Source organism: Cnephaeus nilssonii, assembly GCF_951640355.1.
Source record: "Cnephaeus nilssonii genome assembly, chromosome: 7".
In the NCBI taxonomy this organism is placed as follows: Eukaryota; Metazoa; Chordata; class Mammalia; order Chiroptera; family Vespertilionidae; genus Cnephaeus; species Cnephaeus nilssonii.
The window spans coordinates 57,831,568-57,858,492 of record NC_137078.1 but is presented as its reverse complement, the minus strand read 5'-3'; the positions used below and the strand labels follow the sequence as shown (position 1 = coordinate 57,858,492).

At 42.8% G+C, this 26,925-nt stretch overlaps 1 protein-coding gene across 1 annotated transcript in view; it reads right to left on the bottom strand.

The window, feature by feature from the left end:
• JAK1 (Janus kinase 1) overlaps positions 1-23,854 on the bottom strand; it is a 131,546-nt gene extending 107,692 nt beyond the window's left edge. The window contains exon 1 of the mRNA XM_079777011.1: positions 23,616-23,854. The gene's annotated coding sequence lies outside the window, so the exon portion shown is untranslated. The remainder of the gene's footprint in view (positions 1-23,615) is intronic.
• Between the last annotated feature and the right edge of the window lie 3,071 nt (positions 23,855-26,925).

Here is a 26,925-nt window from a genome sequence, read left to right as displayed (position 1 = left end):
CTACAAGAGACACACTTCAGATCGAAAGATACACAAAACAGAGACTGAAAGTAAAAGGATGGAAAAGGATTATTTCATGAAATTGGAAATGAAAATAAAGAAAAAAGCTGGAGTAGCAATACTTATACCAGACAAAACAGACTTTATAATAAAGGCTATGGACATCAGAGGAGTGGCATAAGGGCGCATCTTTTTCTCTCCCCCTGACATTTCAACAAGTTAACCATCTATAATTCAACAAAGAAGTCCCTGCTCTACACAGATACATGCCTGAGAGACCCACACACTGAAAACACCTAAAGGTGGGCTTCCTGGAATAAGCAGGGAGATGAGAAGGGAGGGAAGCGCAGACAGCCCAGCACAAGCAACCCTGTAGCTCAGCTGGGAGCTCGCCGCCCCCACCCGGCGAGGGGAGAAAGCCAGCAGCAGCAGGCATTCCTTTGGCCAAGAGGAACAGTGAGCTGTTGGGGGCAGTCCAGCAGAGCGAGCTGCTAGTGGCAAGCGTGAACAGCATCGGGAGAGAGAACAGTGACTGAAGTCAGCAGATGCCTGATAGGGCACAGGGTTCTGCCCTGTGGTACCTCACTGCTGGGCCTGGCAGTGTTGTTTCTGACAAAGGAAACCAGCAGTTGCTTAGACTCCCAAAACTGGCCTCCCACTGCCCTTGGAGTTGGCTCCAGGAGCATAGTATCTGTAAACCAAGAGAGGTTGTAGTAGCATCACTGTTGCTCTCTGTGACTGAACCCCAGGAGGGGTGCTTGGGCCGAACTGGGGAAGTAAGGGGCTGCCATTAAGGTGAGGGCAAAATAAACCCCACCCCCAAGCAGTGTTGCAGTACTGTCCTACAGAAGCCAAGGAGGCTCAAATCTGGGAGAGCACAGAGGTAAAAATTGTCAACTCAGCACCATCTACTGGAACATAGTAGAGAGACCTCTTCAGAGATAAATGCAAAAAAAAAAAAAAAAAAAAAGGAGGGCAGCAAATACCATGAAGAACCACAGTAATGAGGATGACCAGAAAGAAAATGAAAAATCCCCAGAAAGCAGGCTGGAACACATGGAATTATGTGATATAAGTGACAGAAATTTCAAGACTGCAATTCTGAAAATATTCAACAAGATGTGAGAAAATACTGACAGGCAATTCAGTGCACTCAGAAAACCAATCAATGAACAAATTGAGTATTTCTCAAAAAAAAAAAAAACTGAGACTTTAAAAAAGAATATATAAGAAATCCTAGAAATGAAGTAGGCAATTAAGGAGATTATGAGTGAACTGTTGAGCATAGAAAACAGAACCAACCAGTTAGAGGAAAGAACTAGTGATATTGAAGAGGGTAATCAAGAAATGATGCAGAGGGAAGAAGAGAGAGAGACCTGAGAATAAAGAGAAATAAAAGAGTTCTACGAGACCTCTTTGACTCCATCAGAAGAAGTATATCTGAATCATAGGCATAGTGGACGAGAAAGAGGGGAAGCATGGAATGGAGAGTCTACTCAAACAAATAGTGGATGAGAACTTCCCAAATCTATGAAAAGAACTAGATCCTTGAATCCAAGAAGCAAACAAAACACCTAGTGACCTCAATCCAAAGAGAAAACATAACACTTCTTAATATATATGCACCCAAACAGAAAGCACTGAAATATATAAAACAACTACTCACAGAAATAAAAGGAGAAACAGATCAAAACACAATCATAGTTGGATACCTATTATTCCATTGACAGCTCTAGACAGATCAACCAAACAGAAAATCAATACAGAAATATCGGCTTTAAATGAAACACTAGACCAAATGGATATAATTGACATTTACAGAACCTTTCATCCCAGAACATCAGGAGGATTGTGCTGAATGAAATAAATCAAATGGAGGAAGACAAATGCCATATAATTTCCCTTATATGTGGAATCTAAAAAACAAAACAAGCAGAAAAGAAACAGAATCAGATACAGGGAATATTGTGACAGTTGCCAGATGAGAGGAGTTTGGGTGGATGGGTGAAAAAGGTGAAAGAATTAAGTCAAATTGGTAGTTACAGAATAGTCATGGGGTGTAAAGTACAGCGTAGGGAATGGTCAGTAATCTATATATATAAAGAGGTAATAGGCAAATTGTCCGGGACGCTGTAATGTCACGACTGCTCAGGAGAAGGATGTGCACGCATGTGGGCAGGAGGGGACTGCGTGCCCGGTGAGGCAAGCGATGGATGGTGCAGGCCCGCAGAGAACAGGGCCTGCCAGCCACAGTGTGCTGGCAGTCCTGCCTCTGCGTGTGAGCTGCAGAGGAAACCTTTTCTGACCACTCATTGGCTAAGCTCCCCATATGCCACTCTCAGTGTTCTTGGTAACTTGGGTAATAAGAATCCAAGAAGGGTGATCTAGGGTTTTTCCACCATACGCCTGGAGGAAAAAACAAAGGTCCACTGCTGTAGGGCTAAGAAATGTCATATCCTGCCCTAGCCGGTTTGCCTCAGTGAATAGAGCCTCAACCTGCTGACCGCAGGGTCCAGGTTCAATTCTGCTCAAGGACATGTACCTAGGTTGCAGGCTCCTCCCTGGCTGGGGCCCAGGTCAGGGCTCATACAGGAGGCAACCAATCGAAGTGTCCCTCTCACACTGATGTTCCTCTCTGTCTTTCCCTCTCTCTTCTATGCTAAAAACATCAATGGAAAAATATCCTCGAGGGAGAGAGGAAGGAAGGGAGGGAGGGAGGGAGGGAGGGAGGGAGGGAGGGAGGGAGGGAGGGAGGGAGGGAGGGGACAAAGGAAAGGAAGAGAGAAAGGAAGGGAAGAGGGAAGGGAAGAGGGAAGAGGGAAGAGGGAAGAGGGAAGAGGGAAGAGGGAAGAGGGAAGAGGGAAGAGGGAAGAGGGAAGAGGGAAGAGGGAAGAGGGAAGGGAAGGGAAGGTCATATCCTACGAAAGACACATCTTGAAAATGCCTAAAGAAAGTTGTCATTTCTTCTTGGTGAAGGGACTGGAGTCCGTGTTGATGAAAACACCCTGGCGGCTGCGGTGGCCGGCAGTGGCAGCAGCAGCAGGGTGATGGGGGTGGCACCTTCCCCTGATCAGCCCAGTCGCCTCCTGCAGAGGGAGGCCAGACTGCAGCCATCAGTAGGACATCCCCTGAGGGCTCCCGGATTGGAGAGGGTGCAGGTTGGGCTGAGGAACCACCACCACCCCCGCCAATGCACGAATCTCATGCACCGGGCCTCTAGTATGCTAATAATTATGTATGGTGTCAGATGGGTACTAATATTATTGGGATGATTACTTCACACGTTACACAAATGTCTAATCACTGAGTTGTACACCTGGAACTAATATAATATTGTATGACAATTATAATTTAAAAATAAAAAAAAACTATTTAAGAAAAAGGGAGGGAGGGAGGGAGGGAGGGAGGGAGGAAGGAAGGGAGAGAGGAGAAGAGAAGAGTCCTGGCTAGCTTGGCTCAGTGGTTGGAGCCTCAGCCCTGGCACCAGAGTCTCGGGTTTGATTCCCAGTCAAGAGCATGTATCTGGATTGCAGGTTCAATCCCTGGCCCCCTTGCAGGAGGCAACCAATTGTGTCTCTCTCACACTGATGTTTCTCTCTTCCCCCCTCCCCACTCCCTTCCACTCTCTCTAAAAATCAATGGATAAAATATCCTTGGGTGAGGATTAACACAAATTTTGTGTGTGTATGTGTATATACACATACACACACATATATGTACACACATTATATATGTATTTGTGTATGTGTATATATGTATATATCCATATGTATAAAAATCCAGGGAGGGGCCCTAACAACCAAAACAACCGGATGGACAACCGCACAGCAGGTGCGTGGGGCAACCAGGCTGGCAGGGGGGTTAGTGAGGGGCGACCAAACAACTGAACTCGGCTACGTGGCGTGACCAGGCTGGCAGGGGTGGGCAGTGAGGGGCGACCAGGATGGAAGAGGGGGGCAGTGAGGGGTGACCAGGATGGAAGAGGGGGGCAGTGAGGGGCAACCAGGCTGGTGGGGGGGGGCAGTTGGGGGCGACCAGGCCAACAGGCAGAGGCAGTTAGGGGTGATCAGGCTGGCAGTTAGGGATCATCAGACAGACAGGCAGGTGAGCAGTTAGGAGCTAGCAGCCCCAGATTGTGAGAGCAATGTCCAACTGCTGGTTTAGGCCCAATCCCCGGGCCTAAACCAGCAGTCGGACATCCCCTGAGAAGCCCTGGATTAGAGAGGGTGCAGGATGGGCTGAGGGGACCCACCCCCACCCCCCATGCACAAATTTCGTACACTGGGCCTCTAGTATCCTACCTAATAATAGAGTAATATGCAAATTGACCGCACCTTCATTACACCTAAGCCATGCCCACCAGCCAATCAGGAGCAAATATGCAAATAAACCCAACCAAGATGGCTACAGCCACTGAGAGCGGGAGGGAGGCTTGGGTTTCCGCGGTAACAAAAGAAGCCATCCTGTTGCCGGCCTAAGCCTCCACTCAAGGCTACAAAGTTTCAATTATAGAAGGTGAATTAACTCCAATAGAAATCCCTGCTGGCCGAGGAGCAAGCAGCAGGCTTGGCTTTGCTCCAGGCTACAGTTTCAATTGTAGAAGGTAAATAAATTCCAGATACCAGGGCCTCCTCTTGGGTTGCCAGGGGGCGTGGCCAGCCTGCAAACCACCACAGGCCCCTTGCTCAGGCCGCCCCACGCCCCAAGGGAACTCCCACCCTTCAGGGCAAACCAGTCAGCCCCCACCCATGCACGAGGCCTCTATCCTAGCTAATAAAAGAGTAATATGCAGATTGACCATCACTGCAACACACAATATAGTTGCCCCCATGTGGTCAAAGATCCTGCCCCCATGAGGACACAAGATGGCCACCACAAGATGGCCAGCAGGGGAGGCAGTTGGGAGGCACCAGGCCTGCAAGGGAGGGCAGTTGGAGGCAATCAACCTTGCAGGGGAGGGCAGTTAGGGGTGACCAGGCCTGCAGAGGAGGGAAGTTAGGGGCAAACAGGCTGGCTGGGGAGCAGTTAGGCATCAATGAGGCTGGCAGCAGAGTGGTTAGGGGTGATCAGGCTGGCAGGCAGAAGCGGTTAGGGGCAATCAGGAAGGCAGGCAGGTGAGCAGTAGGAGCTAGCAGCCCCAGATTGTGAGAGCCAGTTGGGAGCCAGTGTGTTTGTGAGAGGGATGTCCGACTGCCCGTTTAGGCCCAATCCGGGATCGGGCCTAAACGGGCAGTCGGACATCCCTCGAGGGGTCCCAGATTGGAGAGGGTGCAGGTTGGGCTGAGGGACACGCCCCCCTCAGTGCACGAATTTCGTGCACTGGGCCTCTAGTGTATATATATATGTGTATATGTATATGTATATGTATATGTATATGTATTTATATATATGAAAAAAGGAATGGGGAAGAGAAACTTAAACTAATACTTGAACCTCTGCCCAAAGGATGATGGCTTCTGAGGACATAAACTACAAAGTCCATTATTGCTTCACCCTCCTGAAAACCTTTGCCATAAGCTCATCAGATACAACTTCCTCTAGTATTGTTCTTTTTGTGTCAGATATTTTAAAATTCATAAGTGGTGGTATAATTGTATAGGCTAATAACCTGTATTCTCTAATACGCTATTTAAATTTTAATATAAATTATTAACTATATTGAAAAAAAGTAGAATGTGGTTAACAGGGGCTGGAAGAAGGGGAGAATATGGGGTGGGAGGGGATTGTTTAATGGGTATAGTTTCTTTTTTGCAACATGAAAGGTTTTTGGAGATAGGCTGCGCAATGTGTGAATGTACTTATTTAACACTATTGAACTGTAACTTTAAAATGGTAAAGATGGTAAATTCATGTTGTGTATTTTACCACAATTAAAAATTTTTTAACTGCCAGTCAAGATGCTATGGTAGATATCTGTTGTATTTGGAAACCTCGTATTCCATGTGGTTCTGTTAGGACGACAGATCACAGTGTTCTGCCTGACCCCTATTCATGAATGACCAAGGAGTGACCCAAGCAAGAATCCTTCAGGGAGATTTGATAAATAGGAGCTAAAAGAGCATCATCTTGGGGCAGCCAGTTGCTCTCTTTCAAGCCATTTGGAGAAAACCTCACTGTGGCAAGAAATAAGACCAATGAGAGAGCAGCAAAAACAAGGAGGACTCCTAATGAAGGGACCATGTTTGACATCACTGAAGCACATGGAGTCTTCCCCACACCCCTTAAGAGGTTCTAGTTACATTGGCCAATAAATCCCAACACTCTTTTTCTTTTCCTTTTTTCTCTATTTTATTTTAATTTTTTGCTTAAATCACCAAAAGAGAGCTAATACATAGATGCAATAGAAAAGCAATTTCACTGAGCAAAAGGTTCCCGAACAAGAATTTTCTCTCTATAGCTCCTCCTGGAATCTTAGCTACAGTATCATATACCTTTACTAACAGTAGTACACAATTCCATAATTTAGTGAATACAATTTAAAATTAACATAATCTTTCTGGTTGGTAAATACATCATTATGTTAGGCCAGAAATACTATTACATTTCTTAAGAAAAAATAAAAATGTTAAAGAGTCATTATCAATCTAACTCTACACTAGATTAAATATAGAAGAGATATACAATGCATAAAAGGCTTATATAGAAGCAGACAGATTTATAAATAAAAATGTGTCTGAACTACCTGAAATAAATGCTAACAGAAGAAGAGTGCTATATTAGCCTGAAACTGAGGCTTTGGATGGAAAATTCTAACATGGAAGTCAAAGAACAGGAGGATAATACACAGATAAGATCTTTTACCTGTGCCTTATTTGAAGAACTTTACTCCTTAGTTCTGCTCAATGGTCCATTAACTATAGGTTCCTTTGGTTTGGTTTCCACTAATTATTGACAAGCCTTAATTTTATTAATACCAATATAATCGATAAATGTTTATGACTGCCTCTCTTGCATGAAGCAAATAAAGGGCGAAGTAACCAATGTGCCCCGCATGATGCTAACTCTGCAGACTTTGTCATGCTTAAAATTAACGTCAAACCAGTTTCATATCTGGAAATCTGAAACACTCAGACCATACAGCTGCACTTAGAGGCCTGAAGCAAAATCTTAAATGTGAACTGCACTCCCCAGGGAGGGAAGATACGAGCTTGTTGTCACAAGTCTTTGCAAAGATAAACTAGCCTCGTTGATTTCACTGAAGCCAAACTGACCAATAAAATTATTTCAGGACACTGGAATTACTATCGTGTGAAATCTTCATTACCACTATCAGAAAAAGATCATCTTCTGAAATTGCTTTTGGGCTTCTTATTACGAAAGATTAGCAACCTATAATCACAAGGGGGGAGCGTCTAGAAGACCCTATTTTACTTGGAAAGGCTTTCAAGATTCACCGCAACACACCTGGTAAACACAAAGTGATAAAGCTTGTCTCTTCCACCTCGCACCTCCAGAGCAAATCTTGGAATTGGACAGCCCAGAATGTTTCTGGTGCGCTAGAGAAAATCTAACTGTTAGAAACACTGCTCAGGCACCCTGCAGTCCCCAGGAACCTACAGAACTTACTGTTCTAAAAAACCAACTGGGCAAATTTATCATGTTTCCATTAAAGTAGAGTATGTGCTTTTAAAATCATGACATAAATAAATATCAAAGCTCTCAGTCAATATCATTTAGTCTCCTAAGAAAAAAAAATCAGAATAGTCCGTAAAAATGGAGGCATGAAGATGTTTACAACAGGATTTTTTATAGTAGGAAAAACAAGCAATATATATGTTCCACATTAGAGGATTAAGCTAATAAAAGTTCATTCATCTATACTATGGATAACTATGTGCCACAAAAAGTTATGTCACCCTAACCAAAAGTTATTACTTTATGGGGGTAAAACTGTGAGGTGTCAGTCACTTGGTGAAAAAGTTGAGATTACAAGATAGCATTATGTTCTATGATCTTGAATTTTTTTTCATTTATAGGTCTATAAGTCTATAAAACAAAGTCTGAAATAAACATTAATTATTAACAAAAATGTTCATACAAATGACAGGTCTTGGATTTTTATATTTCTTAATTTTAAAAAAATACAAATACATTACTTGTTTAATTTCTTTAAAATGCTAAATGAAAGTTTAAAAGAAGAATTTAGGAGCTATAGCAATTTCAAATGATCACCTAGGAAGAGCCAATACTGGCCTTACATCTGACTTCTCTGAAAGTAAATGCAAGAATGATTAATAGTATCCCATATGAAACCTTAACTACTTGCTGAACACAGATGGGATAAGCAAACTATATAAACTTAATAACTCTTTAGAGAAATAAATAAAATAAAATAAAAACGCAAGTGCCTAATATCTATAGAAACTAAACATAATACCGATCTGTGGAGATCCATAAAGTATGTATCTTTCTTGCATAAAACCGAAAGGTTATAATCATTTTGAATTTGCAGCCTGTGGCTTTTTAATGACATAAGACAAAAGGTCAAAAGAAAAAAGGAAATAAAAACTTTTCTCTCCTCAGAGGCTCAAGTCAGGGTTATAGCTGACTGTCTGCTTTGAGGCACCCTGTTTCAGCCATAAACACTTTGACAGAATTGTTTCCTCAGGCTTGGTTCACAAGGTGAGAATGTGCTGAAAGCAGGCTCGGCTGCAGGAACAAGAAAACACAGGTAATTCTGACCCAGGTATGTGGTCAGGACCTTAACCTTGACCAGACCTGAAGACTAAGCTTCTAGGAGGCTCTGTGGAGCCAGGTGGCAGCAGAGGGGCCAGTGAGCAGCCGAGCGCAATAGCGGAAGGCATTACATACAGTTAGTCAAGAGCAGTGCAGCCACAGGCACCGTGGGAAGAGGACAGGGTTTGGGGCTAGCTCAAAATCGCTTCCCCTCTGAATCTCAGTTGCCTTGGGTCTCAAATTAAGTTATACAAGAGAGCACCTTTTCATCTGTAATGAGCTCTCAAAACTTTGTTTTCGCTGTTCTTAATATAACTGTGACCTCTATTAAGGGCCGCTTAAGCTAAGGGTGCTTTGTGAAGTGGCTTTTCTCCTGGTAAAAGAAACAACATAAAAAAAGCAATGCCAGTCAAACAAATAGGCTTCCACAGGACAAAGCCATTGTTAGCGTCTTATACTTGGCATTCATGTGTTCAATAATATTTTACTGACCATCTGCTTGATAGCAGGCCTGGGGGCTGCACTAGGGACTAAAAGGATAAGCAAGAGGGACTTGGTCCCTAACCTCTGGAACCTCCAGGTGGCAAGGGCCAATGAGAGCAGCTCCATCTCTCTCCTCCCAGGGGACACTGTCCTTCGTAATGTCCAAGGTAATGGCTGAAACCTGCATAATCTAATTTCTCTTATATAATCTCTAACATCTCCTACCCACAAATAGATCTTACACTTCTCAGAACCATTTGAACAGATGGGTATTTAGTTTACTAAATTCTACATGCAACTACTTTCTGCATCATTTGTTTACTCAATCACAAATCCAACATGATACTGTATTACACACACACACACACACACACACACACACACACACACAAATGGTGGCCCAGAGAGGTCTTGGGCAAGTCACATAATTGCTCTGATTCTTAGTTTTCTCTGTTACAAAACTGGGAAAGGAAGTGTACCCCGGGCAACTTCGGTTTCTTCCAACTCTCAAAATTATTGTAAGATTTTATGATCATTGTGTGCTACAAATCCTTAAACAGCACTAACTAGAAAATGTCTACAAACTTGGACCCAAATATGCTGAGGTTCATGGCAAACCTGTCTCCATGATCTCTTGAAACCAAAAGAACTATCCGTTCTAACCTGAGAAAAGTAAACAAGACTCCACGCCAAGAAGGAACTCGTTTGACTGCTTTCCTTGCCTTCCAATAATCAAAGCAATATTCTCATTAAGCGCCTGGCTCCCAAATACCTTTAAATGTTTCAATTCGGCCTAGTGTAAGCAGTATTTTCATCTGGTCGGTAATTGCCTGGCAACATTCCTCTTTCGATGTTGCTTGACCCTTACTTACTCCATTGATTTTTTTTTTTTATTGAAACATATCAGGCATACAGAAAAATATAAAGAACCATTGATTTTTAAAGAGTACTAAATCCATTTCTTCATAGGGTTCCTACCTACTATGTGCCAAGCACAATGGTAGTGACTGGAGATACAAAGGTCAGCCACAGATGAGGACAGACAGCTAAGCAAATAAGTGTAATAATGTTTATACATTCCAGAATGTGCCTGATTCAGATATGACGCATAAGCCCTTAAAGTATATCAGTACAGGTAACACACTAAAACAAATACACAATACAATGGTAGTCTGGTTTATAAATAGTTTTGCCTTTTTAAAACGTCATTCCCAATTGGTTGTTGAGATCTGGAACACATTTTCCTCCCCCAACACATACTGCTATAAATGTGGTTATGTTTCCAAACCAACACACGAAAGACCAATTTTACACATACAGTACCTGAAACACTATACTACGTGTCCTGCCAAGAGAAAAAGCATTCTGTAGCCAAAGAGAGCCGCGAGAGAACTTGTCATCTTGAAAGCTGGAGCTTGAGGGAGAGCAGAGTGTAGGTTATGAAGGGGTGCGGACGGAGTGGTGAGGGGGTGCCTGAAGGCTTTTAGGCAACTAATCTCAGGAATTTTGAGATGGTAGGCCTGGTTTCAATCAAATCCAGGTTCCCCTGCTTACAAGCTGGGTGCCTTTAAACATGTTACTCAACCATTCTTAGTCTCATTTTACTGATGTGAATGTCTGGCACAGAGCTAGTATTCAATAAGCAATGAAGTATTTTATTTTCTTCACTGCTTGAGACAATATGCATTTCATCTTCCTTGGTATAAAAGTTTCCTTAACACATAGCTGGATTTATCGGTCACAATTAGAAAATGTTCAGTTTCCACATTTAAAAATAAAAAACAACACAGATTTTTTTTTAAGTGGCTAGGCAAAAATGTACAAAGGAAGGTAATTGATGAGACTGTATTAGACATGAGAAAAAGATAGACTGGATGAAAATGAAGTGACTACGAAGGGACTGAAGAGGACAAGACAGGTATATGAGGTACACAGGATTCTCCTGATGAGAGAAGATCTGAGGGGGAATTCCAAGGAATTTCCAGACAGCTTAAGGGCTGCCTACACAAGAAGGGGAATGAAGACAGGAGGGATAACAGTAAGACTGGCAAACCCTTACAGGATGTTGGTACAAACACACGAGCACTCATTTAAGCCTTACAACCCTATAAAGCAGGTACTACTATTCTCCTCATTTTACAAATGAGGAAACCAAGGCACAAAGAGTTTGAATAACTTGCCCAGGATAATTCAGCTTGTAAACTAAAGCAGAATAAACCACAGACTTTGGTTCCAGATTCGGGAGTCTGAACCACTATTCTATACTGATGCTTTCGTAGTAGTAGGAACCCAGCCATTTGTACAAAGGTGTTTCCTGCATCAGAAGCTCATACCTTGAATAATATCTACCTGTAAAGTTCCCACTTATAAACATGTAAACATTACATAATTATTTACAGGATCTCTGGCATTAGTTAGTATTTGAGGGTGGGAGTGGGGAACCAACATTTATTAAATGCTGCTGAGTTCCAGGCGCTGTCTGAAGCTATTCCCTATGTTCTACCTCAATAAACCTACACAAACCACCTTTGTGATAGGTACTAAAAATCCATTTTATAGTTGAAAAAAATTGAGGGTCAATTATGAACCCAAAGTCACAGAGCTAGTAAGTGGCAAAGAACAGCCTCAGACCCAGCTCTTCCTGGTTCCAAGTCCAGCTTGCCTTTCGTAACACATCTGGTATACTCATACCCAAACAGGTAAATATGGGGCATGTTATAGAATAACCGTGTAATATAAAGTAATAGTAAATCAAGTTTGATTTGGAATGTCGAACATATTTCACAAGAAAATAGGCTAAATGAACCCAACTGCCTGTTTCACCACCCACCCCCTCACAACTGGCCCTCATCCCCGACAAATGCTTTCAGATCCTCTTTATTACTTCGCAAGCATCTAATAATACCAAATACAATACAGGTGCACAGAGGCAACTCTCCAAGAGCCTAAAACTGCTTCAGAAGCATTAGGCTGAAAAACAAGATAGAAATTCCCTATGGAATTTCTCATTTTAAATCCCAATGTCACCAAAAAAAAAAAAAAAAGACGAGTGACAAGACAGTAGAAAGAAGATTTTTTAAAAGTAGAAGGGTTTTCCAATTACATCTCAGTAAGGAATAAACGAGTGAAAAGAGTTTTTGTTTTTTGTTTTGATGCCATAGAGCTTCAAATTTGAATTCCAGCTCTGCCATTAGCTTTGTCTGCTCATCTAGAAAATGATGCAATTAAGATGCAACTCTCTGGCTATTAAAAGATTAAATTAAGTATCAAATGCAAAGCACCTGCATCAACTGCCACGGAAAGCTTACTAACCTTGAGTCTCATCCTCTTTCTCCCTGTCCTTTCCATTTGGGAAGGTGTGCTACACACCCCAAGCACAAGACTGCAAGACACTTATAAAACACTTCTCACTTCCCACAAGACCCACATCATGATTCTAATACTGCCCCAGAGCCTTTTTTCTGTTTCTCCCAAGATATTTACCTTTTATCATCTCGTTACCTTAAGTTGAATAAATCAAGGGACTAGTATTTATTTATTCATATTTCTGTCACCCCAAAAAAGTTGAAGCTATCTATATAAATACAAAAGACATATACAACAGAACAACTCATTAAAAGGAGAACTTAATACATGTGACAAGTGATCTGGTAGGAGACTAAGGCAGGGAGATTATTGTAAGAAAAAGCAACCTAAAACAAGTGCACTCTTTTTTTATAAAAGGAAACACACAAATTCCTAAAGGAAAACATCAATAATTTGCCTGAACTTATTTACCTGAGCCACTGACAGGACCAAGAATACCACCAAAGTCTTCCAAAATACTTGGTGATCTTTCACAAAATTATACTACTTTATATAAGAATCAAGGATTTAATATCACCAAACTCCCTTCAGTAAAATGTTCCCACTTTGAACCTCTACAAACTGTACATATCCACAGAGGACTTAGCATTTATTCAATAAACACTCATGAGCCTACTATGAAAGGGGACATAATAAACGAGACAAAGTCCTGACCACAAGGACCTTGGGACTGCACAGTGGAAGTAAGTCTACAAAAGAACTGAAGTACAGGCAGAACATGATGCCCCAGGTAGAGGACCCCACACCACCCAAGTACTATGTGTATGCAGACCTCCCTTTGGGGGTAGGAGGGAGGAGTCAGGGACATTTGAAGGGGCCTTGAACGTTATAGAATTTTCACAGATTGAGAGCATGAGGCATAAGTACATTTTTAAAAGAGAAGAAAGTAGAAAAATATGAGAAATGTTTGTGGGTCAAATGCAAAACAGTAAATAAACTATTTTGGCACAGTGTAGAAGGAGAGAAATAGGAAAATAAGCTGAAAAGTGAAAGTCTTAGCACATGGAGCCTTTAATACCACATTAAGATAGAGTTTGGACTGTTTTCGGTAGGCAATAGGGGCTTCCAAAGGCTGGCGGTCAGGAAATTCTATGTCAATGTCTGTGTGGAGGAGACTGAAAATGCTGGAGCAGGGAGACTAAATTACTGCAATCACCCAAGTAAAAAAAAGCTGGATCAGTGGCAGGGAATGGTGAGAAGGCAAAGCTGCAATGTGCTGGGAGGGAGAACTGAGAGGCATGGCCAGCTGCTGAATGTGGGGTGCGGGGCAAGGAAAGGGAGAGATCAAGATGCTTCTAAGGCACCAGACAGCAAATTCTGGCCACCAAATCTGGCCTGCCACCAAGAAGCTCTACAAATTTTTACCTTTTTAAATAGTTGGGGGAAAATAATATTTTGTTTGTTTCAACGGGAAATTCAAACTTCAGTGTCCATGCCTAAAGTTTTATTGGAATACAGCCACACTCGTTGGTTTACATGTTGTCTATGTTTGCTTTCGTTCCACAACAGCAGAATTGCATAAAGGTAGCAGAGAAAGCATGACCTTCAAAGCTGAAAATATTTACTGTTTTTCCCTGGACAGAGAAACTTTTCTGACCACTGATCTAAGGCTTTGAGGGTGGTGGTCAGAGATGTTAAGAGGAACAAAGAAACCCCCCTTTGGTATGGCTGGGTGAGAAAGAGAGATATCAATTTTGAAGCAGTTAAACGGGCAGTGTCCAAAGGCATCCAGGTGAGGCAGTCCAGCATGACCCGGAAAGCTCACCCCCACCCCAAATGGGGCCGAGGCCCCTGCTGTTTCCTCTGCCTGGACCCTTCCTCCAGATCATGACATGACCTGGCTCCTAACCATCACTCAGATCTGAGCTCAGGTGTCACTTCCTCAGAGTGAGCATTCTCCCACCCACCGAATTATTCTCTACCCATTACCTTACTATTTTCTTTATTGCACTTATAACCACCTGAAATTACCCCATTTATTGACATGTTTAACATCTTAGAATGGTGGCTCCTTAATGACAGAGGCCTTGCCTCTTATTCCCCACAGAGTCCCCCCTGCTTTGAATAGCGCCTGATGCTCCTCAACTAGTATCTGTGGAGGTAGGGAGTGAAGACGGAATGTGAATAAAAGGAACAACTGGAGCTCAAGTGAAAGCAGGTCATAACCTGCACAGTTTAGGAACAAATGAGATCCGCCACGCACAGAACCTTTAGGAAAGTCCTCACTGAGGGCCAGAGAGAGATGAAAGGAAGAGAAGGCACACCAAAGAGAACAGCAAAGACACAGACAGGAAGGAGAGAAGTATTGTGTCTCTGAAAGCAGACAGCAGCAGGGTTGCAGGACATCTTCCAGGAAGGAGGTGTTTAGCAGTATCAAATATTTTGGATAATAAGTGCAAAAAAAGGTGTCAAAATGTGACAGCACGAAGTTCTCTCGAAGCAATCTCAAAAGTGTGGAGGTGGCTGTCAGGTTTAAAAGGTTAAAAAATGGGTTAAGTGGAAGGCAGTGAAGGCTTTCAAGGCATTAGGCAGGAGTGGAGGGGGGGAGAGAGGGGAGGAGGGGGGGAGAGAGGGGAGGGAGGGGGACAAGGTGCTCCCAGGAGAGTAGTGATGGGAGTGGGATCCCTTTTTTTCTTTCATACAATGACTCAAGTTCCATCATGTCATGCCTTGTTTTAAAGCCTCAATTTCCCCTAACTATAATAAAAGGGTAATATGCTAATTAGACCAGACCTCTTCCAGACATCATTTCAGATGTCCTTCCTGATGAAGCTGGGGCCGAAGGGAAGCCAGCCCGGGCCCCGGGTGCCTGCAGCCGGCCAGAGGAGGGAAGCAGCCTGGGTCCCGGGTGCCGGCGGGAAGCCGGTGCCGGCAGCCAGGGGAAGGAAGGCCAACTCTTGCACGAATTTTCGTGCATTGGGCCTCTAGTATTATGATAAAGCCCAAAGTAATATGGTCCATAGGGCTCTGCTTGATCAAGTTCCTCCCTACCTCAGCAGCCTGCATCTTTGTCCTCCCTGCTCCGGTGGCAGCGTGTTATCCACCTTAGGTCCTTTGCACATGCTGTTTCCTCTGGCTGGAAAACTTCCTCACCCTCTTGGTCTGGCCAACTCTCACCCTTAAGATTTCTGCCTCAGGTCCTTTGCATATGCTGTTTCTTCTGGCTGGAAAATTTCCTCATTCTTATCCTAACTCTTTCACTTTTCAAATTTCAATGTAAAAAAAATGTACCACAAAGACCCCCTCTTTTTACTGCCCCCCACCTCTGCTTTATAGCAAACTAAAACATCTCTCCTGGTACTTAATATAATTGTAATAGGTGTATAATTGTTGAATTACTGTGTTTTCCACTAGCAAAGAAGCTTCCCGAGGGCAGGAAGCAGGCCTCTCTTGTGCTCACATAATAGTGGTCTGTAGATAACCGTTAACAAAAAACCTGAGAGCGTTTTTATCTCCACCAATTTGTGCATCACAAGTGACCTACTTTCTAAATCTACATCAAGTGAGCATACAATTTATGTTCAGGCGAGTCCAGTTTCCTCTGACCTCCCCCTCCTACTTCTAACCCATCTTCATGAATGGTCATTCTAAAAGACTAAAAAGATGGGTTTCTTTGGAGACACCAGCATTATGTATGTCAAATGATTTTCCCAATTAGATAGCTGATATACAGTGATTAACCTAAAGTTTTACAAAATGGTTTTAACTAAACAAAATCAGTCAGATTTTAAATTTAGGCATTATGCACACCCTACTTTTTTAAGTCAGTTTTGTAAATTAGCCCTAAAATACTGGTAGGTTTGCAGGTGTACTTGGCAAAGAAAAGTGTGCCTCGTTATGATATGAATCGCAGCTGTCTGCCTCTCTGTGTTTAATAACAAGATTTTTCAGTGGGAAAATATACACTTGGCAGACTGTTTTCTCCTGAGATTTCCTTTTCTTTTGTCTTTTCTCTTATTACCATAACATAAAAGATTACTTTAAATTCTACTAATTGAAAAAATTGCTGTAAATTACAGCTTTGCTACAGTCTGGGCCAATTAACTGTGCAAATAAGCCTGCAGATATAATTGTGCTTAACTGAAGAAACTGTTGTCAGTTCTAATGCCCTTTAAACCACCATTAAAAACCAGAGCGGCATTAATTACAAATTGTTCTTATCTATTTCTACTTCATACTTCCAAACTTGTCTGATTTACCCAATGTACCTGAAAACCCAGTAAAACCTTGATGAAATGGACTAATTCAATCGAGGGGGTGTCCGTTAAAAGCTGAAAGTCTGTTATACAACAAAGTAGGTTTTCCGAATGCATATGTTAACAATTTGACAAATTAGTTCACCTGTTTTTGCTTATGTAGATACATTTGTGTGAAAGGTTTAATTTCACAGAGAAGTTTTCCATATGTGTTCCTGTAATTTTAAATTTATAGGCCTAGTAAATACGTTCACTCACCAGTCACCCCGAGGAAACAAATACTGGCTGGGGCATCACACAGGGAACATCAGCTGGCACCATTCAAACTGCTGCAGGAAGTTACACCAGGAAACAACAGAACCAATTACCAGAACCAATTACCACTGGAGATGCAATGTGATCAGGTGCTAATCATTCGCTGAACATTGTTTAGGAGCGGTGACTCTTGGATTTAAATACATAGCCTATAGTTGTACATATGTAATATTTATTAGTATATTTTCCAACATATGATCTATATGTCCAAAATAATAGTGAATAACAAAAAAATAACCTGTTAATTTAATTATAAACAAATCTTGGTTAAAAGCATTTTAAAATTAAAAGGGTGTTAATTTTCACATATGACATATGGACCAGAAATTTTGTCTGTTAAATCTGAAGTTCATTAAATTGAGGTTCACAAAACTGAGGGTTTATTGTAGGGTTTTTTTTTTTTTTTTTAATAAAAAATACCTAAAGGTCAACCTGTTCACCATTTGAACTGAACTCCCCCACCTACTGCTCCCCCAAATACAAATTAGGGAGTTTTACTGTGTTTTTCCTTCTCAAATGGGAAGACAAGGAAAAGACAGTTAACTCCTTTGCTATCAAAGCAGAGGAAATAGAATATCGAGAGTTCTTTTTCAATCAGGTGGCAACTACTGTTCTTGAGAAAATATGAGTAAGTGCAACATAAACATCAGAGAAATAACTAAAGACATATTTAAAATATGATTAGTAGAAAAAAAACGATTTTTTGTACAATTTTATATTTTGGGTAAACCATGCTTTAGGAAAGCACAATACATACACAGAAATAGAAACTGATAAAACAGCATTCAGGGGAGACTGACTATATATTTACGAGTCCCTGGCACATTATCTGATTTATAAGATTTTTTTTTTATTTCCACAAGAATCTGAAGACACCATTTTACAAACATGTATGTATGTACTCCCCTACCAACAGTCCAACCTTGCTAAGAATCAGTGACAGCAACACAGTATCTTTCTATTAACTTTCCAAGAAACTCTAGTACATTCCTACCAAATTATATACTTTGGGTGGCATTTAAAGTTGAATTAAAGGCACCTTTGTTTCTCATCTTTCCTTAAAAACAGAGTAAAACCTAATTTATCTATCACTTTAGGTGCTATATAATATACTCTTCTAGACTTGAGAAACTGCCTTCTTTAAGTGCCTAAACTTTTATGATTTATCCATTTCTAATTGAAGCCTACCTAATAGAGAATTTGTCCATCACTCTGTTTGCATTTATGGGTTGCACTTCCCTACAATCTTAAAAAGCATTCTTAATATAATTTGAGCTCTTTATTTTTCTAATACACAGCCTGTTCACCAATACAAAAAAAAAAAACAAAAAACCACACACACAACAAAAAACCAACAACGTTAGCTTTGTGCCTAGCACTATTCCAAAATCTCTAGGTGTAGTCAGTCATTCAATCCTCGATCTCAGAGGTGGGTGCCATCTTCATCTTCATTTGATGAGTAAGGAAATAAAAGTTACTTGCCCACATTCTCACAGCTGGGATCAAACCAAGCAGTTTGGCTCCAGAGCCTCCAAAAACACAGATTATGAAAAATAAGGATAAATACAATGAATCAATCTCTGATCTCTCTACAGGTATAATAAGTTAACCTGATTTAGTCTTTCCCAACTGGGCTCAAGTTATTACTGCCTTCTTTGCAAGCCACAGCTCGTTTTTAGGTTTCTCAGAGTCAGCCTCCTCTCACAGATCACTCTTAAATAACTTTCCCTGAAGGGTTAAAATAACTTCGCCTTTTGGCTAAGATCAAGTGTAAAATAACTTTGTGGACCAGATTCCTCACTGGTTTTCATTCTAAAGAAAACCTATTCTTTGAGCTTGTCCTATTGCAATCCTGACAGCAGCTTCTTACTCCACCCACCACTTGCTCCAAGCAGAGTTAACTTCTCTTCAGTGCCAGACACTTAGTAGGTACCCAAGGGATGTTTGTATATACAAAGAATGAGTTAATTAGTGTGTAAAGAAAAAAAAAGGGGGGGGGGGGAGGACTACTTATTAGTCCTCAAACTTAAGGAATGCCATGAAGGTTTCTAGAAAACGTTCTACAACCACTAAGTAAGATTTTCTTAGTTGAATGTGTAAAATCTGCAACTGAGAAACACTGAATGAACAGGCCCAAGGGTCTTCCACTAGACTGTAAACTCTGTAAGGGCAAGGATTTTTGCCTTTGTTCTTTTGAGACTCACAGCAGGAGCTCAATATGTATTTACTGAATGAATATATGAACCAAGTGCTGTGTGAATATTATGTTAAGTAAATTCAGTTACTAAAGATAAACATATTCCAACAGAGACCAGCTCTATCTTCTGGCCAGAGTAGACAAAGAAATTTTCATTTTGTGCCCTGGCTGGGCGGCTCAGTTGGTTAAAGCATCATCCCAATTCGGCAATGTTCTGGGGTCAGTCCCTGGTCAGGGCACATACAAGAATCAACCAATGAATGTATAAATAAGTGGAACAAATAAGATGTTTCTCTCTCTCTCTCTCTCTCTCTCTCTCTCTCTCTCTCTCTCATCAATCAATAGAAATTTTCATTTTGCTTCTAAAGCAGATCTTGCCTCTTGACTGAGCAATTTATTCACAGAGCACCAGGGAAAATATCTATGGCCACTGCCAGTTGTTAAGAATCATAGGTCATAAAACCTTGGAAGTAAATAGATCACAGAACTGAACTTAATGTTGTATGCTCTCTTGTTGATTAAAAAAGTTAGTGCACTTCAGAAGGAAGAATACTCATAGGAAAGTGGCTTCCTGCCCCTGAAACCCGATTATTTCAACATGGCAGCTATTTAAAACCCCACGTTACCATAGGGTTTTCAAGACAGGAAGCAATAGTGGCACACCTAGCCCAGTGCAGGGGAGAACAAGAAGCAGAGGGGAAACAACATGCCTAATGAGAACAGGGCTTGGAGGGTAGCCTGCAAAGTATAAAAGCAATGAGCCAATTTCTCTGTCTCTTTTAACTGAATTTATCTGACATGGTAGTCATTAAGGAGGATAAAATGAAGAACATAGAAACAAATAGCACCTTCCTGGGTCACCAAGTGCTCCCCCTTTTCCCATCATTAACTTTCCAATTTTAATGACTCTTAAAAGAAATTGGTAAGAGCTTGATTGTGCTTAATGGGGAAGGGAGTTGACCACAATGACTTTTCTCCTCTAACTTTCCTAAATTTTCTAATTTTTCTACAGTGAGTTTTCCCTCTTGTTATGAGAAAATCATCTTTATGTTTAAAGAAATTATAGAGCTAAAAAGTGGATGTTCTAATAAGAAAACTACATTTAAAAATCCTTTATCCAAAAAAAAAAGAACAGCAAAAAAACTCAATACCAAACCATCCAATCTTCTCAACATATTGCCTTAACCCCTTTCCTCCTCAACAACCAGTACATGTAACAACTCATTTATTTTAAAATATCTTGTCTTCATAATAGTTACAATTTGTGTTTGCACTCACAGTTTCCATGCATTATTTATCTGATTTTTGCCAACACATTCGTGAGATGGCCACGGTGAAGATTTTTAATTCCATTTTACAGGAGTGTGAAGTGAAACAATTTCCCATGACAGAAGCCTGGATCTTCTCGTTTCCTACCTGGCATTCCAAAACAGGATTACCCAAGCCCAGCACTACTGACATGTTGTCAGGGGCTGCCCCATTCATGTTTAGCAGCAGCATCCTCTCTGCTACCCACTGTGTAGAAGTAATACTGCTGTCCCCTCTCCCTACCGCCACCAAGTTATAACAAAAAAACAAACAAACAAAAAATGTCTCCAGAAACTACCAATATCTCATTGGACCCAAAAATCATACCCAGTTGAGAAACACTGGTCTAAAAGAATCTGTGATGCTCCTTCTGGCATCTCTATGACAAGGCCCCATATACCACTGAGCCACAATAAACCACAGTGCATCAGATGCTGCTTGCTCAGCAAGATTCAGTAATTAACCAATTCCCCATCCACTGAAAACCATTTCTTAAAATGTGGAAATGAGTAAGAAAATCTCCTTGTACAAATATTCACATCGTAGAGGATGAATCTAAAAGCATATCAACCTCATTATAACAATATAAGGATATACATAATAAAGATATATAAAATGAATGTATGTGTTTAGGGGGAAAAATCCTTATCAGAGGAGTTAGAAAACAGATCTTGTTCTTTGCTAGTAAACCTTATTAATGCAATTATACCTACTGTGCCCTGTATAAGACTGAGTACATATAAACCTACATATGTTCTCAATACTTGCTTCAGCTGGGTTTCTATCCAAATATGTGTTACTTAAAGCGATTCAGAAGAAATCGAATAACTTTAGAATATTACTAGAATTTATTGTCTGACCCTAGTGTTTGTGAACCCAGAATCTAAACTGGCCAACCTCACAATCCTATTACAGACACGCAGTTTAAGTTTCTTCATGCTATTTAATCTGAGCCTCTATTCCTGCAAAAGCAACTCCACCCTCAAAATTCATTCTTTTCACCAGCTTTTTAGCGCATGCCTGAATGGAAAAGATTTTGCAATCTAATTCCCCCTAATAACTTAAATCTGTAAAGGGTAGATGCCAAATGATCAGAAATATAGCATTGGCCAAAATCATATTAAAACTACCCAAATTACGACTGTAAATTGAAATGTAGTTATATTTTAGGAAATGTTTGAATTATTTTATCTACATATGTATAATGTAGTCACCCTCTATCATCATTTCCCAATAGTAATAATTAGTATATTATAGACTGGGGAAACTATTTAAACTGACTTTTATTTAACGCAGAGTGTCACACTATAGTATTAAAAAATACATTTTGCAGCTATTTATTGAAACTAAGATACAGTGAAATTGCTTAGTTAATATAACATATAGAATTAAGAAGAGGTTGAGAGTATCATATTCATAATGCCCACAAATACTCAAGTATGATGTACTGACATCTTTAAATGTGATCTGGATCTATATATAGGAGACATTTTCTCCATATTACAAAGCATATTGTACCCAAAGTGTCTGGTCTCCATTAACCTTCACCACAAAGTACAAAAGAACACATTGATCCTTCGGTGAAAACAACTCTCAGGTCTTGGAAAACATCAGAGTCACCAAAAGCAAAAGCAAGAAACAACTCAACATGGGGTTTTGAAAACAAAGAACAAAGGTGTAATCAATATAAAATGCTCGCTTTAAAAAAAAAAATTTCCCCCCACGGTGCATATGGCCATACTCGAATCCTTTTCTTAAAAAATAACCAACAATCATACTCCACGATCACATCTAATTGTTTCTGCATTATACTCAGTATGCTTAACTCTGCAAGGGTGTGTTAATGCTTTCCTCACTCAAAAGAAGTAATGACAATTTTATACAGCTGTAAAAAAAAAAAAGAAAGAAAAAGAAAAACGCCTGCAACGAAGAGAAAAACTGATTCTAAACAGAAAAGGAGACTCTTAATCACATGTATCCAACCAGGGGCAGAAGGCAGCTCCTAGACACGTATTAAAAGGAGCGGCAGGAAGGACAAGGTCCTCTTCCCCAGAGGCACATAGGGATTCACAGAGAATATACATCCAGTTTTTTTTAAAAAAGGTGCACCAACACCTGGCGATTATCAGACCTTTCATCTAGTCCTCGCCCCTCCCCCTCCCCGGTCCTGGGTAAACACACACGAAAGGAGCCCACATCCCTGGAACCTAGAAGAGTGACTTGTGAGGGGAGTTGACTCTTCCTGCGACGTCTCTCTAATTCTTGACCACCGCGCGGAGGGGGTCTGAGGAGTGAGCCCCAGTTTCAGTTAGTAAGTCCTTTTACAGTAGGATGTGCAACTCCCTAGGTCTGTCTCTCTCTCTCAGTCCCTGTCCCCCGGTCTCCCCCGGTCTCTCTCGGTCCCTCTTTCCTGGCCCTCTACCTCCGGGTGCGTCTTGCGCCCTTCTTGGGGGCTGCCCAGGGCCTGGTTCCCAACAGAACCCAAAAGAGGAGGGAGCGTTTTCGGCGTCCACACACGACACCCACCAGCCGCCGCGAATACGGCCCCACATCCCAGAAACTTTCCCTCGCCGACAGGGCGAAGGAGGAAAACCGCTACGACCCTCAGCCTCCATCCTGAGGCCAGAAAGCAACCTCCTCTCGCCCCCCGGCAATGCTACCAGCGAGCTGGCGGTCCCATTCTCCGGGCGACGAGGGACGTGAGCCCTCCGGCCCGCGCCGGCAGCCCCGGCGGTATAAACAGGATGTCAGCGCGCCCCGGGCGAGTGGATGAAAACTTGGTGTGCGCTCCAGGGGAGGGGGCGGTCAGCCTTCCCCGTTCCCCTCCCGGCCTCGGGCCCCGGCCCCGCGCCCTCCCCGCCGCCAGCACGCTCCGCTCGCCTGGAAATCCCCCGCCCGCACACCTCCGCCGGCCCGGGCCCGCGGTCCAGCGCCGCGCTCGCGGGCGGCGCGGGGCACTCGGCGCGCACGGACCGACAGCCGCGGCCGCGCCTCCCGCCGGCGCCAAGGTCCCGCGCTGCTCGCTCCGTCCGCGGCGGCCGCAGGCTTCCCCACCTCCCCTCGGCGACACTCACCACTTCCGTGTGCGCCCGGGCCGGGGGGCTCCGGGTCGCCGCGCGGGTCCGATCGGCGGCCTTGCTGGCTCAGAGGCCAGCCCCGCGGGGCCCCGGCGTGCGCGCGCCCGGGGGCGGACGAAGGGGCGCCGAGGGGGCGATCGTGGTTGGGGCGCAGGCCCCGCGCTCTCTGCGGCAGCTGGGTACTCGGCGGCCGCCGCGGCCTGCGCTCGGCGACGCGACCGCCTCCCACCCCTCCCCGCGGCTGCCTCGCCTCCCCTCCCCGCGGCCGGCTCCGCCCCCCTCGTGACGTCCCGAGTGGCAGCCCCGGAAAGGGGGGCGGGGACCGCGGAGGCTGCGGTACCGCCGACGCGCCCGACCCAGCGCTCCAGCCTCCCAGCCACGCCCGCATCCGGCTTCGCTCACGCCCCCGCCTCTACCTCGGCGGGTGTTACGGCGTCTTTTACAAACACCGACCTAGGGGATGAGAGGTCCGCGGCGCAGAAAGAAAGATGGTCAGGATTCAGCCTGAGCTTGGCCCCGGCCAAGTGTGGAGTGCCCTCCGCGTCTTTGTGCGCCGTGGTGCATTGATCAGAGCCCTCTGCCCCTGTCCCGACCCAGTAAGAGGTGAGAGTGTGACTACCGGGAATTTAAGAAATAAATCTTCCAACGTTGACAGCTTACTTCACATCCAACCTATTCCGCATTTCAAGAGCTCTTTTAAATTTAAGAAAAACGTATTTGGAATAGTCGTAAGAACTTACGTTTGTTAATATTTCATTTGTCCAGCACTTTTCATTTTTTTTTACTAAGAATTCCTCAAAGTAGGGATTATCCTCATGTTATTCATGAAGAAACAAGTTAAGGCTTAAGTACCTTAAGGTCACACCATGGCTTAGATGCATTCTCCATAGGCTGCGTCCAGCCAAATCCTGACAATTTTACTTCCTAAATATCACTCCAGTCCATTCGTTTCTCCAAGTATTTCAGCAACATGGTCGGAGTTGCCACCATCTCTCACCTGAAGAACCGCAAACCTCTTAAATTGTCACTCTGCAATCACCTCAATCTCTAATTCTCCACAGTGAGCTTTTAAAAATTCTAATCTAGCCTTGGCCAGGTCGCTCAGTTGGTTGGAGCATTGTCCAGATAGGCCAAGGTTCCGGGTTCCATCTCCAGTCAAAAGTCAAACAATGAATGCATCAATAAGTGAAACAACAAAGCTCTCTCCCACACGCTCGTGTTCTCTCTCTCTTTCTCTCTCTCTCTCTCTCATCAATAAAAATGTAAAAAAGTTCAAGCCCTAGCCAATTTGGCTCAGTATATAGAGTGTCAGCCTGTGGACTCAAGGTTTCCTGGTTCGATTCCGGTCAAGGGCACATGCCCGGGTTGTGGGCTCAGTCCCCAGTGGGGGGCGTGCAGGAGGCAGCCAATCAATGATTCCCTCTCATCATTGATATTTCTCTCTCTCCCTTCCTCTCCCTTCCTCTCTGAAATCAATAAAAATATATTTTTTTAAAAAAAATCAAATCTATTCCTCACTCCCAAGCTTAAAACAGTCCAGTCCTTTCCCCTTGCAAATCCTTGGATAAAAACCCTCCTCAGCCATGCATGGTCAGACTTCTGCAGCTCAGGTCACTGTGGTCTGAGGCTGCCCCACCTGCCCTGACTCCACTAACCCTGGCCTTGGGGGATTACTGCAACTTATCTCACACTGAGCAAGAAGTGCTGGGTGTGATACTGGTGAATGCAAAGAGCATTCAAATCTAGAGTCCTGGATTTTAGGTCTGGCTCCCACCATTAATCAACTGTGTTACCCTAAATAACTTGCAGTTTACACATAAAAGTTGTGGGGCAGACTAAAGGATCTCCAACTGCCTTCCGGAAGAAGATAGAAATGCTAACAGAGATGACAGGAAAATCAAGCAGGGAGGGTCATGGCCCAGCTGCCTACAATATGTGTTTAGTGTGCATGTCTTGCCTCACCTGCCACTCAGGGCTGTTTGCATCATTTTCTTCACCTGTTAAATTGGAGCATTACCTTCCTTATAGGGATAATGCTGAAGATGAACTAAGATAATGCAGGCCTGGCACATGTGGTAAGTTTGGTAAATCATTGTGATTTTTTAAAAATTGAACTGGGCCTTAAACAGGTGAGACTGATATGAATGGAAACAAAAATATGAATCACATTTCAGATAAGGTTAAAGGGTTAAAAAATGCAAAGTCAGAAGGCAGCAATAACCCCACTGTGCTCAAGAAGGAATCTGACTGCTCTGGCTAGTTTGGCTCAGTGGATAGAGCGTTGGCTTGCACACTGAGGGATCCCGGGTTCAATTCTGGTCAAGGGCACATGCCTGGGTTTCGAGCTTGATCCTCAGTAGGGGGCGTGTAGGAGGCAGCTGATCAATGATTCTCATCATTGATGTTTCTCTCTCCCTCTATCCCTTCCTTTCTGAAATCAATAAAAATATATTTAAAAATAATGAATCTGACTGCTTTGCAGGGCTCATGAAAGGGAGTAAAGAGAGAGGGCCATGGTTGAGTTTATCCATTACCCTGTAACAAGCATTGCACTAGGTGCTGAGGATTCTGAGAAAAAAAAAGACTCAGTTCCTGATCTCAATGCTCCCTGTAGAATGGGAGAGACAAATAAGCAACAATTCTGTGTGATTCATGCTCTTCTAAAAGTGACCACACAGGAGAATCACCCAACCCAGCCCGAGGAAATCGAGAAAAGAAGAAGCTACAAGCATCAGACAAGTCACAGGAGCCAGGGAGTATGTGGCATATTCAGACAATAAGTGTATATGCTATGTGGCTGGGGAGTAAGAAAAGATGAGCCTTATACAAAAAATTTGCCTAAAAGAAATAGTGTGTTTTTGAGGTATTTAAGCAGATTTTTATTTTAGAAGAATCAATCTAGGGCAAGGTTTCTCAACCTCAGCACTATTGACATTTGGGGCTGGAAAATTCTTTATTATGGAAGCTGTCCTGTGCATTGTAAGATGTTTAGCAGCATAGCATTTCTGTCCTCTAACTAAGATGCCAGGAGCAATCCCCTCATTCCTCCTTCACCCACCCTCCAAACCCCACTCCCACTCATGGACCAGTTACAATAACCAAACATGTCTTCAGGCATTGCCAAATGTCTCCTGGGGGACAAAATTCACTAATCTAGGGATAATGTGAAAAATGGATTGGGGGGTAAGGAGATTAATAACATAGAATTATAGAGCTATAGATTGCAAGTGAACATATCTAAGGTAGTGGAGTAGGGAGGGATACCAGGAAGATGGCCAAAAGCCTCAGGAGACAAAATAGTGTGTGA